Source organism: Microcebus murinus, chromosome 4, assembly GCF_040939455.1.
Source record: "Microcebus murinus isolate Inina chromosome 4, M.murinus_Inina_mat1.0, whole genome shotgun sequence".
In the NCBI taxonomy this organism is placed as follows: domain Eukaryota; kingdom Metazoa; phylum Chordata; class Mammalia; order Primates; family Cheirogaleidae; genus Microcebus; species Microcebus murinus.
The window spans coordinates 104,583,100-104,600,050 of NC_134107.1; the positions used below are offsets into that span (position 1 = coordinate 104,583,100).

The 16,951-nt window shown below is 41.3% G+C and overlaps 1 protein-coding gene across 3 annotated transcripts in view; it reads left to right on the plus strand.

Moving 5' to 3' along the window:
* Positions 1 to 4,185: 4,185 nt before the first annotated feature.
* The window catches only part of TMEM45B (transmembrane protein 45B), a 37,704-nt gene continuing 24,938 nt past the window's right edge, over positions 4,186 to 16,951 (plus strand). Inside the window, exons 1-2 of one of the 3 annotated variants that reach the window (XM_012783311.3) lie at positions 4,186 to 4,346; positions 13,205 to 13,299. The gene's annotated coding sequence lies outside the window, so the exon portion shown is untranslated. The remainder of the gene's footprint in view (positions 4,347 to 13,204; positions 13,300 to 16,951) is intronic. The other 2 variants (XM_012783310.3, XM_012783312.3) reach the window with 2 other exon arrangements.

The window sequence follows — 16,951 nt, forward strand, 5'->3', positions numbered from 1 at the left end:
TCTTCCTTCCTTGTGTTGAACCCTTTCTCATTAGGAGAAAGTAAGGTAAAACTTTTTACTTCTTTCTATCCTAATCTTTATGTGAGAAATCTTTCTCTACCTGTGCCATGAGCACCTAGTGAGTTCCTCACTCTGACAACAGTAATAAGAACAGTATGGTACTAACATAAAGACAGACGTATATTGGCTAGGTGAAATGGCTGATGCCTGTAATCCTAGCACTCTGGGAGGCCAAGGCTTGAGCTCAGGAGTTCAAGACCAGCCTGAGCAAGAGCAAGACCCCATCTCTACTATCTACTATTAAAAAAAAAAAAAAAAAAAAAAAAAAAAGACAGACATATAGATCAATGGAATAGAAAAAAGATCCCAGAAATAAATTCTTTCCTATATGGTCAAATAATTTTTGGAGAGTATTGGAACCATTCAATAGGGAAAGGACAGTTTTTCAACAAATGGTACTGGGAAATGGATATCGACATGCAAAAGAATAAAGTTAACAACAAATACAAAAAGTAACTCAAAATAGATTATAGACCTAAGCATAAGAGCTAACTATAAACCTCTTAGAAGAAAAAAATAGGAAGAAGCTTCATGATATTGGATTTCACAATGACTTCTTGGATATGACACCAAAATCACAGGGACAAAAACAAAAACAGAAAATTGAACTTCATCAAAATTAAAACTTTTTGCATCAAAGGATACTATCAACAGAGTAAAAAAAACAACCTACATAATGTGAGAAAATATTTTCAAATTACATATCTGATAAGGTATCAGATTAATATCCAGAATATATAGAGAACTCCTAAAACTCAGCAATAACAACAATAAACCCCAAAATACCCAGTTCAAAAATGGGTAAAGGACTGGAATAGCTACTTCTCCAAAGAATAAATACAAATGGCCAATAAGCACATGAAACGATGTTCAACAGCACTAATCATTAAGGAAATGCAAAGCAAAACTGCTATAAGACACCACTTCATACCAATTAGACTAGCTATTATCTAACAAACAGAAAACAACAAATGCTCATGTGGATATGGAGAAACTGGAATCCTTGTGCACTGCTTGTGGGAATGTAAAATGGTGCAACTACTGAAAATAGTATGACAGTTTCTCAAAACCTTAAATGTAGAATTATCATTTAAACCAGCAGTTCCACTTCTGGTATATACACAAAAAATATGAAAGCAGGGACTGGAACGGATATTTCTATACCAATTTCCTAGCAGCATTATTCACCAAAAATGTGGAAACAATCCAAAATGTCCATCAAAAGTTGAATGGATAAATACACTGTAGTGTATACATACAATGGAATATTCTTCTGCCTTCAAAAAGAATGAAATTCTGATACATGATACAACATGAATGACCCTTGAAAACTTTATGCTAAGTGAAATAAGTCAGACACAAAAGGAAAAATATTGTATGATTCCCCTTATATGAGGTACCTCTAGTAGTCAAATTCATAGAGACAGAAAGTTGCCAAAGGCTAGAGAAAGGAAAAGATGTGGAGTTGTTGTTTAACAGGGACAGAGTTTTAATGTGGGAGGATGAAAAAGTTCTGGAGGTGGATAGTGATGATGGTTGTACAACTATGTAAATGTACTAATGCCACTGAACTATACAATTAAAAATGGTTAAAATGGTAAATTTTATGTTATGTATATTTTGCCACAATAAAATGAAAGAAAGAAAAGCAAAATTCCTCACTACTCTACAACTTTTTAACTTTAACAATACATGGTATCTATTTTCCTGGTCAATAAATATATAAATCTAAGTCACCCTTTTTCAATATAATACATCACAGAAATATACAATATATCACAGAAAGAGAATGCTATAATATATTCAACTATTCCCATATTGACAGATATTTGCTGTTATAAACAGTGCTATAATAAGACTCTTTTAGATTCTTGTCATCCATTAGTTTTGTACAATGGAGCCCCCAAACTGTGACTACTGGACTAAGTGAATGGTATATTTAGATTTTTAAAAATTCATCTTTAATATTTGTATTTTATGGTATAAAGCAGGAGGGGAGATATTCTGCATTAGTTAGGATATGGATTTAGCTGCATGTAACAAGAACCTCAAATAGCTGTGACTTATACAAGATACAGTATTGTTTCTCTTTCACTTAACAGTCTGGAGGTGGGCACTGCAGGTAGGCATGAGTTTAGTAGTCTATACTAGTGTGGAGTGAGTTAAATGAAATCATCTGTGTGAAATCATCCAAGAATCCAGCCTCCCTGTATCCTCTTGCCTGACCATTGGTCCAAGATTGGCTCACTGCCATATCCACATTCCAGGCAACAGGAGAGGACAAGGGGAGAAGATGGGCACATCCCTTCCCTTCCAGGACGTCTCCCCCCAAAGTTGCCTGTATCACTTCCACTCACAGCCCATCAGCCCAAACTTAGTCATACAACCCCTCCTCACTACAAGGGAGGCTGGGAAAAATAGTACTTATTCTGGGTGGTCCTGTACCCAGCTGGCAGCATGCTGGCCAAAAGGAAGTTGGATAATGAGCAACTCTATGATAAGATCTTCTGAAAGAAGAGTCTATTATACTAGCAACATTTATAAAATAAACCACTTCCCATTTAATTAAAACGCCATCCTTGTGTTTACTAACAACATATAATTGCATCTATTTCAGAACACTAATTTGTTCCACTGTTATATTAAAATACCTTGGTAATAATTGTTAAGTGGTATTATTGTTTTAATTTATAGTTGATTTATTAGCAATTTATCTTTTTTAACTACTTGATTGAAGCTATTTAAGTTGCTTTTACAGATAGAATTAGACAGTCAAAAAAAAAAAAAAAGCTGGTTTTTCCCAGCACCTGGTTATTATAATTTGAGGCATAGATAAATTTTTTAGTTCTGATTTTTCAACATTAAGAAGGATCTTTACCTACCAGTAACTATATAATTAAGAGGTCACACACTTGTTTAATCATTGTAGCATTGGAGGAAAAGGAAACATTACTAAAGAGAAAGCCTGCCCATAAAAGGGATCTGATGACAGAGAACAGCCTCTCCCAGGTGACAGGCATCCAGGACTCCACCCTATCAAACATTTCAAAAACAATGTGTGTGAGCAAGTGCCAGGATGAGGCCTGGTGACATGATGATGCTCTCTCCCAGCTCCTAGCTGCAGCACATCCTCCAACTAAGGTGCTTGATTCCATCCTTCTTTTAACTGATAGTGCTTGCCACCCCTTGCCACCAGGTCCCATTCTCTCTGTTTTACAGAGGAAAGACCTGCTCTCAGGCCTCCTTAGCCTTCAAAGTGGCTTTCTTTGACTTTCTAGAAAAGAAAAGCTATTTGATCAAAAGAAGCTGCCTTTTGGATCCTGTGCCCTTCTGCACTGCCAGTGTGTATCTGTTTTATATCCAAATATTTAATACAAACACCTCCTCCCTGAAACCTTCCCTGGTTGGCAGTGCCCTCAACAGTGCAATAAGCTGGAAGGCATCTGAGAGATCTAGACCCATGGTTCTCAACCCAGTCCTCCTCGGGTCGCCTGAGAAGCTTTTAATAGGTGCATCTTCCAGGACCAGATTCTTATCAGTAGGTCTGAGTAGAGCCGAGTAGAGCCGTTAGCTCTTGCATTCTTCCAGCGTCCACAGAGATGACGGGCAACCCACAGGTGCAGGACCATTCCAGGAGGCCACCCTCTTACAGGTGGCACCTCGACAGCACGATACTGCCCAGAAAGTCATGCAGTCCTCATCAGGAAGCCAGCTTCTCCCGGACAGGGACTTGTCTCCCTCGCTGCTCTATCCCAGCACGTACAACTGTAACTACCTGCCAGATTTGTTGTCAGAAAAGCACATGACAGATCCATTGAATGAATGAATGCATGAATGAACCATGCGACACTCAGAGTTAGCCACCAAGCTTACACTAGCAAAACTGGATTCTGATGTACCACTGGAGACTTCCTTTTCTAGGGCTTCATCCGTGGCTACTTCCGCCTGTTGGCAGTGGTTGCTTGGCTTGGTAAACAGTCCTCAGGGGGACGACCTCTGCTCAGACTGTGATAGTAGGCGGTCACGACCAAGAGCCAGCCTCTGCAGAAGCACACACCTTAGGGAGTGCCAGGGTGGGGCGGGGCCCGGGGCATCTCCCAGGGAGGCCAGGGGCGTGGAGGGAAGTGCGGGCCAGGCGACGGGAGGCCTCGCACGCCGGCAGGGGCCGGGAAGGGCCGGCAGGGAGGAGAGGACCGGACGGGCGGGGCGGGCGCTCACACCTGCTCCGGAGCGGCGCACTGGGCGCGGGGCGCCGGCAGCTGACGGCTCCGAGGCGCTGGGCACAGGTCAGACGTCCGCAGGGACAGGGGGCCCGGACCAGGAGGGGGGCTCGTAGGGAGAGGGGCTCCCGCCTAGGAGGGGCGCCGATGGAGAAGAGGGCTCCGCCGGGGAGGGGCTTCGGGGGAAGGGGACTCGGACGGGGAGAAGAGCCTGGGCAGGGACCAAGGCTTGGCTAGTGGGGGCGCGGAGGAGCCTGGCGTCGCGGAAGCGGACCCCGGAGCCCCCTCTGGGCCTTGGACGGGCGCGCCCTGAGCCCCTCTGTCCGGTCGCCAGCGGCCCAGGAATGAATATCGCCCAGTGTCCCCAGCGAGCGGGTTAGACTGCATTGCCGGGGGAGGGGAAGGTGTGACGCCCCGGCCGCTGTGTGCCCCAAGGGTCCCAGGACAGCCCGCCCCCGTGCTGGCTCGTACCTGGCCAGGAGTCCAAGGAGTCTCCGAGAGTGCTCACAAAGCTGTGGGCACTTGCATCCCGACTGTGCTTGCTAGCTCCCATCCGCAAATGCATGGACCAGATACTAGCCTGGAATCTAATGGTACGAGGCGATCGATAAAGTCCCGCGAGCCATGTTTTCCGCTTCCACCCGTAGAAAGTGGGTAGGAACAGACTTCAGGAGCGGTGGGAGGAGGGTTTGAGTGGGTGGCCTTGCCTGGGCCCAGAGAGATGATCTCTGGACATCTGGCCTAGCTCTAAATGGAAGAAAGATTTGTGTTCAGCCAGGGAAACGTGGCGCTTTATGAAACAGAAATCATTTTAAAATGTGAGGGCAGGCACGTCGCCTACAAGTCACAGAAATGGCCATTTCCTTCACATTCTCTTGGACCATTTCCCGCGGAGTCTGCCTGTGCGCCCTGCCCGCGGCGCTGCGCACCGCCGCTGCGTGGCTCGGGTGGCGGGGCCTGCTGGGCGCACCTAGAGGTGTTGCCTGCAGTTCCTCACTCATTCTACGTAGGAACTATGGCTTATTGTTCATTAAAACTGCACCGTTGTTAACCAGCTATGCAATATATTCAATATAGGGTGAGCGTTGTGCCGTGAGAATCAGAACACACTGGGAGATGGGGCCCAGTGCGCTTCCAGCTTGGTTCTTCATGTGGCTTAAGGATGATTCTGGAAAAAGATAATGGAGTTGATGTAAAGGCTTTATTGAATACGGCCCTTTGATTTTACAAGGGGGAGTGCCTGAAATAAGTGGAGAGTAGGGTGTTATCTGTGGTTACGCGTTATTTGTCCTACTGCAGGAGCAGAGCAATTTCTTTTTAAAGAGCTTTGATTTCCTCCCACTTCTTCCTTGCAAGATGGAGACAATACTCCCACCCACGTATCCTAATCCCACACATGTTTCCTTATATTCTGTGGGTTCCCCCGCACCCTTCCAGTAGATGCGGTTGTAATGGCTGACCTGAAGCTATTGAATCTCACCTTTGGCACCAGTTATTTGGTTTGGGATCTCTCCCAGTGTGTCCTTGGTTATGGCTCTGGCTTAATCTTAGCAAATAGCACTTTGACATAGGATTTGGCAAGGGCTGGAGGGGTTAAGAGAAAAAAAAAACCTGTTTCTTTTCGCCTCATTACCTTCATGGTAACATCAGCTGCCATGCTTAGCTGTTCAAAGTACAGATGTTAACCTATGTTGGGTAAAATCGAAGGATTATCTATTCTCCGCAAACACATTTGCTTATTGCAAATGGGTGAGGGCAGTTTTATCACATGTGGAGCCACTCCCAAAGCCAAAGTCCCACTATTGCAAAATCTTTTATTATAGGAGAATTGAAGTCACTAGCGTGTCATCAACTAATGGTACCTCTGTAGACACATTTCATATTTGTTTCTATAGACAGGCCATAAGACAAACACTAGATTGTTCACAATACCAGACCATACTGAATGTGAACAATTAGAGGTCACAGGTAAATGCTGTAATCCCCAAACTTCATTTGGATTCTCCCCCAAAATTTCACTGAGCCTAGAGACAAACAAGAAGAGATGATTTGAATTTTAGCTGTTGTTGTTTCTTTTACCCGTTCTCTTGTATAAAGATTACATGGCCACAAAGTAGGCTACTGGAGGGAGAAGGATAATCAAAAGACCTATCAGCCTCCTGTATGTGATGCAGAATTAAACTGAAGATAGGAAGGCACACCCTGCATTCCCCTTTAGATAGACTTAGATATTAAAAGCTAATATCAGATTGCTGGTAGTCATATCATAACAATGGGCTTTACAGAGCACAAGGTGATTTTTATAAACAGCACTGTGAGGTAAGAGTAGAATCCATAGTTCATTAATGAGGAAATAGAAATGTTTCCAGAGGCACTGTGTATCTGGCCCAGGGTTACCCAGCTATTAAATGGCAGAGCCAGTACTTAAACCAGAATTTCTTCCAGAATACCACAGCTCCCTCCGAGGTTTTCTTTGCAGGTGGCTACAGCACGGCTTTTTGAGAAGGTAGTTTAGCAGAGGCAGCTTCATTTTATTCCAGTAGTTTTCTGCCTCACTCCTCTTGAGGCTGTTGTTTTCTTTTTAAATTTTCTATTTTGGTCAACATAAATCAATATATAGTCTTAGAAGTCATTAATCCTAGAAGGTTTTTACTGAATTTATCCTAAGTTGCCTCCCTAGAGACAACTACTTTCAATGCTTTTGGCTGTTGGCTGTTTTTCTGATATTTACCACCATATTCCTAATAACATGCTAATACTGGCCACTTCTTTTTCTTTTTTCAGGTTGTGCATAACACCTATTGACATCCTGCCTAGGAGGATGAGGGTTTAGCTCATTTACACCCCATCACTCCATCTCACATTTACTTCCCTTTCTTGTAAGCTCCCCTCCTAATTTTTTGATATTCAATATTTAGTGTTTACATCATTATGACTATGTAAACATTATTCTTAATCGAGGTATGTGACATATCATGATCTTCACATTTCCTTTCTTGGCCTGCTCCCCCCTCCCTACTGGAGTTAATAATTGTTACATTTTCTTTAGTTGCTTGGTTGTTTGAGTACTCAATCACCAATTCTTTCTCAAACTTGGACAGAATGATAAAATTCCTCTCAATAGAGTTAAACATCAAGTAACTAATCAGTTTGATTTTTTTCATGGAAATTTCCCCACTTAGTCGTCCATTTTCTGGGCCTCTTGTTATCCTGGGACTTGCCCTCACTGCTACCCTGAGAATTGTACTGGATTCCTGTTTCTTGGACGCTGTACCTTTTTATTCCTTGGCTTCACTCTGGTTTTTGCTAGAGCATAGCCTGGTGAGAAAGGGCGCGTGGAGGCAGAGGCAGATTTATCCTGCAGCTGAATGAGCTCACGGGACACTCTGAGGGCTGTGAGTTGCTTCGAGTTATCCAGTGGGTAGGAAAAGTCAGGTTGCTCAAGAGGCACTTGGAGTGGCCTGGTGCAGTGCCTCAGGCCTGTAATCCCAGCACTTTGGGAGGCTGAGGTAGAAGGATCACTTAAGGCCAGGAGCTGGAGACCAGCCTGAGCAACATAGCGAGACCTCATCTCTACCAAAAAAAAAAGGAAAAAAAATAAAAAGAAAAAAAAATAAGTATTTGGGGTAAATTTTCTAAAGATATCTCAAAAGGAAGAGCCCTGAGTCTCCACATCCCCAATTTGCTGTCATTTCCCTTCTCATTCCAAATACATATACACTTTCGTACATAATTTTGTACAATATTTGTAACTTTATGTCTTTTTCTTAAAGAGGGCTTCCAAAATTATATAAGATTCAGCCCCCACAACACATGGTTGCTTTTTAAGATCATGCACATTTAAAATGTCACTTTTTTTCCTTCACACTTCATTGATGGTTTGGCTGGGTATAGGACATTAATCGGAAATCATTTTCTCTCTGAATTTTGAAAGCTTTGCTCTATTTTCTTCAACTTTCTTATGGTGCTGTTGAGAAGTTGATGCCATTCTAATGCCCTGATCCCTTATATTTTGCTTTAATATCTGAAAGTTTGTAGGGTGTTCTTCCTTCCTTTGTAAGGTTTCTTCCTTCCTCGTATTTTGCTATTTCATGATGTTGTTATTTGGTTTGGGATTTGTTTGGCAGGGGTTGGTTTGGGTTTGTTTTATTATTATTATTATTGTCCTAGTATTTTAGAGACCTTTTCAATCTAAAAAATCATACTCTTCACTTCTGGCTGGTTTTCTTCTGTTGTATAATTTTCTCAGTGTTCTCTGTTCTTTCTTTCTGAAACTTGCATTACTTAGATATCAGAAGTCTTGGATCTGTTTTATCTAATTTTATCTTTTCTCTGCTACTTTTAAAAATATCTCATCTTTCACTTCCAATAAATATCCCAACTTTACTATTAAATTTTTACTTTCCTATCACCGTATTTTTAATTCCCAAGAGCTTTTATTGGTGGGGGGGGGGTTCTAAGTTTTTTTTTAATAGCATCCTGTTCTTATTTCATGGATGCAGTTGGTTCTCTTACTCATCAGAGAATATTAACTTATTTGTATTTTTTCCAGAAGTTTCCTTCAGCTACCTACAATGTCTGTGTTTATTTTCAAAGTAACTTTTTCTGTTGTTTTTGGTTTTGCCTCTCACGTTGGAAGCTTTATTCACGTGCTCATGTTTCAGACGGCGTGCAGTCTGTGAGTGCAGCCGGGACACTGGTGGCTTCGCTGTGGGTGACGACACAGAGCAGGCTTTTCTGATGGCTTGTCCTTCTCTTTCTCTAGCGGCTTTCTAGTATTCATAATCAGTTGCTCTGTAGAAAGATCCCATCTCTAGCAGTTTATTCCTGTTTGAGAAAAGGCCATTAATAATTTAGATGTATTTATGATGTAACTTGCTTAATAGCAGAGCTTCATTGTCGTGAGGTGGGGAAGCAGTAGTCCAAGATTCACAATCAGAATTTAGCTCTTGGCTCTGCCCCAACTTTGAGGTTGCTAGTGTTCTTCTGTACATTTTCATGCCTACTGAAAAATAAAAACTCTGAGATTTTATTACAAGTGATAATCAAAACTTGGGGCACTCATCACTCGTGAAGGGACGAGACAGTATGTATTAACAGGAATGGTTTCTGGTTTAGCTTTCTAAGATCTCTTAATTAGAAAGCTTGGACATCAGACCCTGGATTTTCGACTGTTGGTTTTTCCTTCTTAGGCACCTTCAGAGAAGACTGCAAAGTCTTTGAAGGCTGGGGCGTAGTTGGGATATCTCTGCTCTCCATCACCTAGGACAATGCCTTATGCATAATAGGCAGTTGATAAATGTTGATTGGATTAAATTGGCCCCATTATCTATTTTAAACCAGCCCTTCCTACGTGTCCCTTTGCTATTTGCTTTGCTCCTATTACATCTTTTTGTGTCACTAGTTCTTGTATCCTACTACCTCATTCTCATAGTTGATGGTATGAAATGGATATGAGAAAATAGACTTGGAAGATCTCAGTCTACTAGGACCCTAAATAGAATTTCCAGGAATGAAAACTCCCCATATCACCTTACTAAATATCTAATTACTCCTTGGGCTATTACCAACAGACTGGTAGGTAGTCCGGTCTTTAGCCACAGTTCTATTTGGATTCTGCTCTTTCCTCATGTTCCATGCCTTGACTGAGGCACTGTTCACTTCCTTCCTTCCATTCTTTCTGATCTGGCCTCCACTTTGATCCAAAGCTTTTCTGTGATCTGTTCTAATGGTCATTCTTCTGCCTCCTCCCTCCTACCTTTCTCTACAATCTGGCATATTTTATACAAAGCACAGTATTGCCCTAATTTCAGAATATCCTGCCAGTCAGATAGATATCTTTGCAAACCTAACTTGGACCCAGGATGAAAAGTCTCTCTCTTCTCTTCCTGAGACTATTCCTGCTTTTGTTTCACTGGGGCTGTTTATTTTTATACAGGAGGCTCTAGAGCAAGAACTAAACTACAGGGTAAAACAGCGATCCATAGACTGGTGTTTCTCAATCATTACCTCTAATAGAACCTACACTCCCAAAGACATGGAAGGTTGGCTGTGCACAGCCTGGTATAAGCTGAAGTCTCTCCTCATGTTAAAAAATTTTATGGTATCCCAAAATATGTCTATATCTTTTTTTAACATAAAACCATTTTCCCTAAAATCTTCAGGCAAAGTTAATACTCAAGGGTTATGCACTATATTTGTCCTGTGATTTCAGATATCCTGTAGGGGGACAGGGCTCACCCATATACCAGTCTATGAGGCACAGTACTAGAGATCTAAGGACTCATCTAGCTCTAAGAATTATCTGAAGAAAGCAATAGGACCAGCAACCTTACAAATGCCTAGGTACTGAAGATGGTTTTCTTCTCATAATCCAGGATTAAGGCTAAGTTGCATCTGTTCAGTTTAAGAACCATCATTATCAAGCTTGTGCTAGGTCATGAGAAGTTTACAATGCAGAAGATAAGGTCTCTGCTCTTGAGGATTCTGTAGTCTAATGAGCAAGATATATATAATTATATGATTTTAATATGACATGGTGAGTGATAAAAATCAAGGTGTGTATGAGGTACTTCAGCAACACAGAGGGGGTATTAAGCCCAGCCTGGAGGTTCACAGAAGACTTTCTAGAGGAAGTAAGGCCCAAGTACTGAAAACTGAGTAAAAGTGAACAAGGTGAAGAGAAAGGAAAAGAACGTGCAAGGTAGAGGGAGTAACATGAGCAAGGGTCCACTGTCAGCTTTGTGGTGGGGAGAAACGGGAGATGGGGCTGGAGAGGAGACAAGTCCAGGACGTACGCAGCACACCAGGGTGTGGACCACCTCCCTAGTGTGGGGTTAGCTGATGGGACCACGCACAGTTCATAGAAGTATAGTCAGGTTGCTTTGAAGGTTGATGACTCAGACTACAGAGGGGAAGAAGGACTCGTGGACAGCAGGACTGGGGCATCACAGTGGTCCAGGTCAATCGATGAGCACCTAAATGAGATCATTGTTATAGGAATAGATGGGAACAAGAAAATGCCAGAATATTTGGGGGAGCAAAATAAGCAGAATTTTGAGTGTTTTGGGGAATTAGGACACTGCTAGCAATGATGAGGGAAGAAGAGAGTCCTAGAAGATTCCAGGGATTCTGGCTTTCTGAGCGAGCGGATGTTAAGCCATGACGCAAGTTTAGGATGTGAGAAAAGAAGATGATTTGGTGAGGAAAGAAGATGGTGAATTCAGTTTTAAACACGTTGGCTTCAAGGTGTCTAAGAAACATCTGTATGTTTGTGTGTGTGTCTGTCTAACCAGCAGGTTGTTGGATATATGGGTCTAAAACTTAGAGACAAGGTCAGTGCCAGAAATACAGTTTGAAAGTCATCATTGTGCAAGTGGTGATTAATCCTTGGGTGTGTGTGAGTTCTTGTAAAGGGAGGACACGACAACATCTGCTGGGTGAAGTTAGTGTAATGTAAGTTCACTGTCAGGAAGGAATCTGTAGTTCTGGGCACTTTTTTAAGACTTGGAGAAGGCAGAGAGCCCAAGCCTTAGAGGTATGTTCCTTAGAGGCCCAGCATCTTGGAAATTTGTCTCCATGACTTTGGAGAGACCTTTCAATTATTATCACCCTTGATTCTCCAGAGAGAGAATTCTAAACTTAAATGTATTCCTTGGCTTGGCTGAGTTGAGGATAATGTTCATTACTGAAAAATATGTAAGTTTTTTCTTGTTGCTTGAAAAATAAGCCAATCTTTAAAGTCCAGAGATGCCTCTTTCACTCTGGTGTGTGCTGAGATGGCAACTGGGAACTACTTGCTTGTAGGCAGTGCCTGCCACCTTAGTCCTTCTGTTCTCCCCTCACCAAGACTGAACTTGTTCCAACTCCTACATTTCATTTTTGTGATGTGTTAATGAGGAGCAAAGACATAAAGGGATTTTAGAATTGGGAAGAGCCATGGAGATTTATTTCCAAACTACCATTTAACGAATGAAGAAATTATGACCCTGAGAGGTTATCTTCACAGCACAACTCAGGCTAGAACCCAGGTCCTCTGACTCAGAGGCCAGTGTTCTTTTTTGTTGTTGTTGTTCTTTTTGTTATTCTTTTTTTTCTGACATATAAAGAACTTAGAGTGTTCTTTCCTGATATTGAGAAAGAATGGAATTTAGCCCAGATTTATTCTTCAGTCTTTAATAAGACCATCTAATTTTCATGACAGTTTGAAGAAACTCCCATATCAAATGCCACCCACCCTGTGAAGCCTTCTCAGATTATCCAGTGAGTTATTCACTTTCTGTTCTATATGCCCAAGGATTGCTATTAGTATATCTCATGACAGTCACTCTTTGTACACAAGTACAATTGTGTCGCTTAACAACAAAGATATATTCTGAGAAATGCATGGTTAGATAGCTGAACACAGTGGCATGTTCCTGTAGTCCCAGATACTCAGGAGGCTGAGGCAGGAGGATCGCTTGAGCTCAGGAGGAGTTTGCAACCAGCACGGGCAACACAGTGAGACCCTGTCTCTAAGAAAAAAAAAGAAAGCAAAAAGAAATGTGTCGTTAGGCAATTTTAGGAACATTATAGAGTATACTTACACAAACCTAGATGATATAGCCCACTACACACCTAGGCTATATGGTATAACCAATTGCTCCTAGACTGTAGACCTGTACTGCATATTACTTTACTGAACATTGTAGACAATTGTAATACAGTGTTAAGTGTTTATCTAAATTATCTAAACCTATCTAAACATAGGAAAGGTACAATAAAAATACAGTATTATTATCTTATGTGACCACCCTTGTATGTGTGATCTGTCAATGGCTAAAATATCTATATGGTACATGAGTGTATACAACTCTCTACTAGATTATAAATTCTTTGCAGGTAGGGATCATGTATTACTCATTTGATTATTTCCTTATTCCCAGCAGAAACTTGTATTTAATTGGCTCACATGAAAAAAGGAGAGAGAGAGAGAAGGACTGAGATCATCTTCTGCTTAGGAACCAAACTGGACTGAGAGGTAACTGAGCTCTGCTTCATGGTGATTTTTTTCTATATCATGGTGAAATCAGGCTGCAACAAAGCTCAGGCTCTTATTCTGGTCTTACTCGTTCTGGCCTTGTTGTTCCAAAGAACCACCTATGGAAGAAATAACAATGACTATAGTAGCTGTCAAATTGTGAAGGGCTGGTGGACTCCAGACCTACTTAGGCCTCTCAGGCTACTGTGGAACAGGGATGTGCCTTGACTGAAGCCCAGGACTATGGCCACAGTCACGTCAGCCTGTGGGCAACTGAGGATTTCAGTCATGCACCTGGACTTCCCCTGCATTCTGTTACTAAGCAGCCCGTAGAAGAGGAAAAGTTATTACCCTTGTTATTTGCAAGGTTACAAAAAACTGAGTCAGTCAGGGTTGGCTGTATTTCAAGGTCAACTCAGACCAGGACCCATCTGAGTGTTCCAGCTGGCAAAGACAGATTCAAAAGGTGTAAAACCCATGTTCTACAGTAAAACAATATGCCATAGCTTCCTTCCCTACCGACCAAACACACACACACTCATTCCCATTAAAAAGCTTTGCTCAGCCATTGCCCTCTCCAGGGGTAGGTGATGTTGAACAGTCATTTTTCCCCCTCAGGGTCAGCTACTCAAAAGCAAAGGACAGCAGCCTTAGTTCAACAAGTGTACTTCTAAGAGAGAAGCCCAGGTTTCTCCCCCATTCATTGTAAGAATAGATATAAGAGCAGCAGCCTAGACTAGACAGGAAACCAACACTTACTAAACATTTATTCTGGTCAGCTGCTAGACATTTTCAGTTAACCCTCACAAGATTCCTCCATGGTGGGTGTTAATGTCCCTGTTTTAGAAGAAATACTGAGATTCAGAGAGGTTAGAGAACTTGTCCAGAACTTACCAGTGTAAGTGGCAAAACTAGGATTGAACTTAGGTCTGACACTCCATTGTTCCTGTTCTTTCTATTAAATGACTATATTTCGACTTAAAGGAGAGTGTATGGACCTAGTTTCCTTTAGGAAAATCTAGGAAATAAAATCCTCTAGAACTATAATAATGTAATAGTAGACTTAAGTCTTTCCTAACTCAGCCTTCCTCATGCCCATGTGTGAGTTGGTTTATATCCTTTCCCAGAGACTCTTAGGCACATAGGACCACAATGTCTATCTAATTTTACTTTTAACTAAACTCTTTTGGTCAGTCCTTATCCAACACAATTTCAAGATTTAATGCATTCCACCCAAGGAAGAGAATGACACCTGGTCTTTCTTGGTAAAGAAGGTGGGAATGGTAGGGTAAAGAGAGTAAGTAATATTCTCTACCTCAGCTCCTACCATACAGATGACTGAAGGCAACTCCCTCACAGCCTGTGTGTGTGCTATTTGCTTTGCCTTGAACTCCGCCCATACAACTGACTAATGCCCATGTGTTTTTCCAGGAAGGTTTTGTGACACAACCCTCTATAATCTTTCTCCTATTTCCTCCAAGCTGAATAGTAATTCTCCCTTTGTTTTCATAACACTCTGTATACACTAGTAAAGTATTTATTACATGTATCATAATAATTTAATTATTATCAGTTGTGTGATTCACAGTTTGAGCTAGGTTTAGGCAAGGTCCTTCTTTGGAGATTAATAAAAATCTACCTTCAAGAGTAGAAAGCTAGACAAGATGCCAACACAATTCATTAGGGAGAAAGAATAGTCTTTTCAAGAAATGTCTGGGACACATAGATAGTCACATGTGAAAGAATGAAGCTGGATCCCTACCTCACACTATACACAAGGGTTAATCAAAATAGGTCATAGACATAAATATAAGAGCTAAAACTATAAAATTATTAGGAGAAAACATAAAAGTAAGTTTTCAGGCCGGGCGCGGTGGCTCACACCTGTAATCCTAGCACTCTGGGAGGCCAAGGCAGGCGGATTGCTCGAGGTTAGGAGTTCGAAACCAGCATGAGCAAGAGAGAGACCCCGTCTCTACTATAAATAGAAAGGAATTAATTGGCCAGCTAATATATATAGAAAAAATTAGCCGGGCGTGGTGGTGCATGCCTGTAATCCCAGCTACTCAGGAGGCTGAGGCAGGAGGATCGCTTGAGCCCAGGAGTTTGAGGTTGCTGTGAGCTAGGCTGATGCCACGGCACTCACTCTAGCCTGAGCAACAGAGTCTGTCTCAAAAAAATAAATAAATAAAAATTTAAAAATTTAAAAAAATAAAAAAAAATAAAAGTAAGTTTTCATGATTTTTGATTAAGCAATGGTTTCTTGGATATGACACCAAAAACAAACAAAAGAAGAAATAGATAAATTGGGCCTCATCAAAATTATAAGCTTCTGTGCTTCATGAATACTATCAAGAGAAGACAACTCACTGAGTGGGAGAAAATATTTGCATATCATATATCTGAAAAGGGATTTGTATCTAGAGTAAAGAATTATTACAACTCAATAATGAAAAGACAACCCAATTAAAAATGGGCAATGTATTTGAATAGGTATTTTCCATAGAAAATATACAAATGCTCAATAAGCACATGAAAAGATGCTCAATAAGCACATGAAAAGATGCTCAATATCACTAACCATTAGGAAAGGAAAGCAAAACAATGAAATACCACTTCACACCCACTAGGACTGCTAAAAGAAAAGAGATATAACAAGTGTTGATAAGGATGTGGAGAAATTGAAAATCTCATACATTGCTAGTGGAATTATAAAATGGTGCAGCCACTTTTAAAAGTCTGGCAGTTTCTCTAAATGTTAAACATAGAGTTACCATATGACCAAAGCATTCTGATCTAGGTATACAGTAGTCTCCCCTATCCACAGGGCATATGTTCTAAGACCTGCAGTGATGCCTGAAACTCCACATAGTTCCAAACCCTATATACACTATGTTTTTTCCCTATATATACCTATGATAAAGTTTTTTATAAATTGGGCACAGTAAAAGATTAACAATAACTAATAATAGAACTATATTAGGATTATATAAAACTATAATATCTGGGCTGGGCGTGGTGGCTCATGCCTGTAATCCTAGCACTCTGGAAGGCCGAGGCTGCCGGATTGCTCAAGGTCAGGAGCTCGAAACCAGCCTGAGCAAGAGCGAGACCCCATCTCTACTAAAATAGAAAGAAATTAATTGGCCTACTAAAAACATATAGAAAAAATTAGCCAGACATGGTGGCGCATGGCTGTAGTCCCAGCTACTCGGGAGGCTGAGGCAGTAGGATCACTTGAGCCCAGGAGTCTGATGTTGCTGTGAGCTAGGCTGATGCCGCAGCATTCACTCTAGCCTGCGCAATAAAGTGAGACTCTGTCTCAAAAAAAAAAGAAAAAACAACAACAAAAAAAAACAACTATAATATCTGTACTAGAACAATTATAACAATATACTTTTCACAATTTCATGGATAGAAGTTCTTACTGTAGATCTCAGCAACCTCAGCATATGATTTTTTTCCTTTCCTTATTAAGTCGAGAACTTTTACCTTTTCACTTAAAGGAAGTACTTTACAACTGCTCTTTGGCATGTTGAGTTGTCAGCATCACTACTCTTGCACTTTGTGGCCATTATTATACAAAATTGAGTTACTTGAACACAAGCACTGGGATACCATGAGAGTCGATCTGTTAATTCAAAGGCTAGGG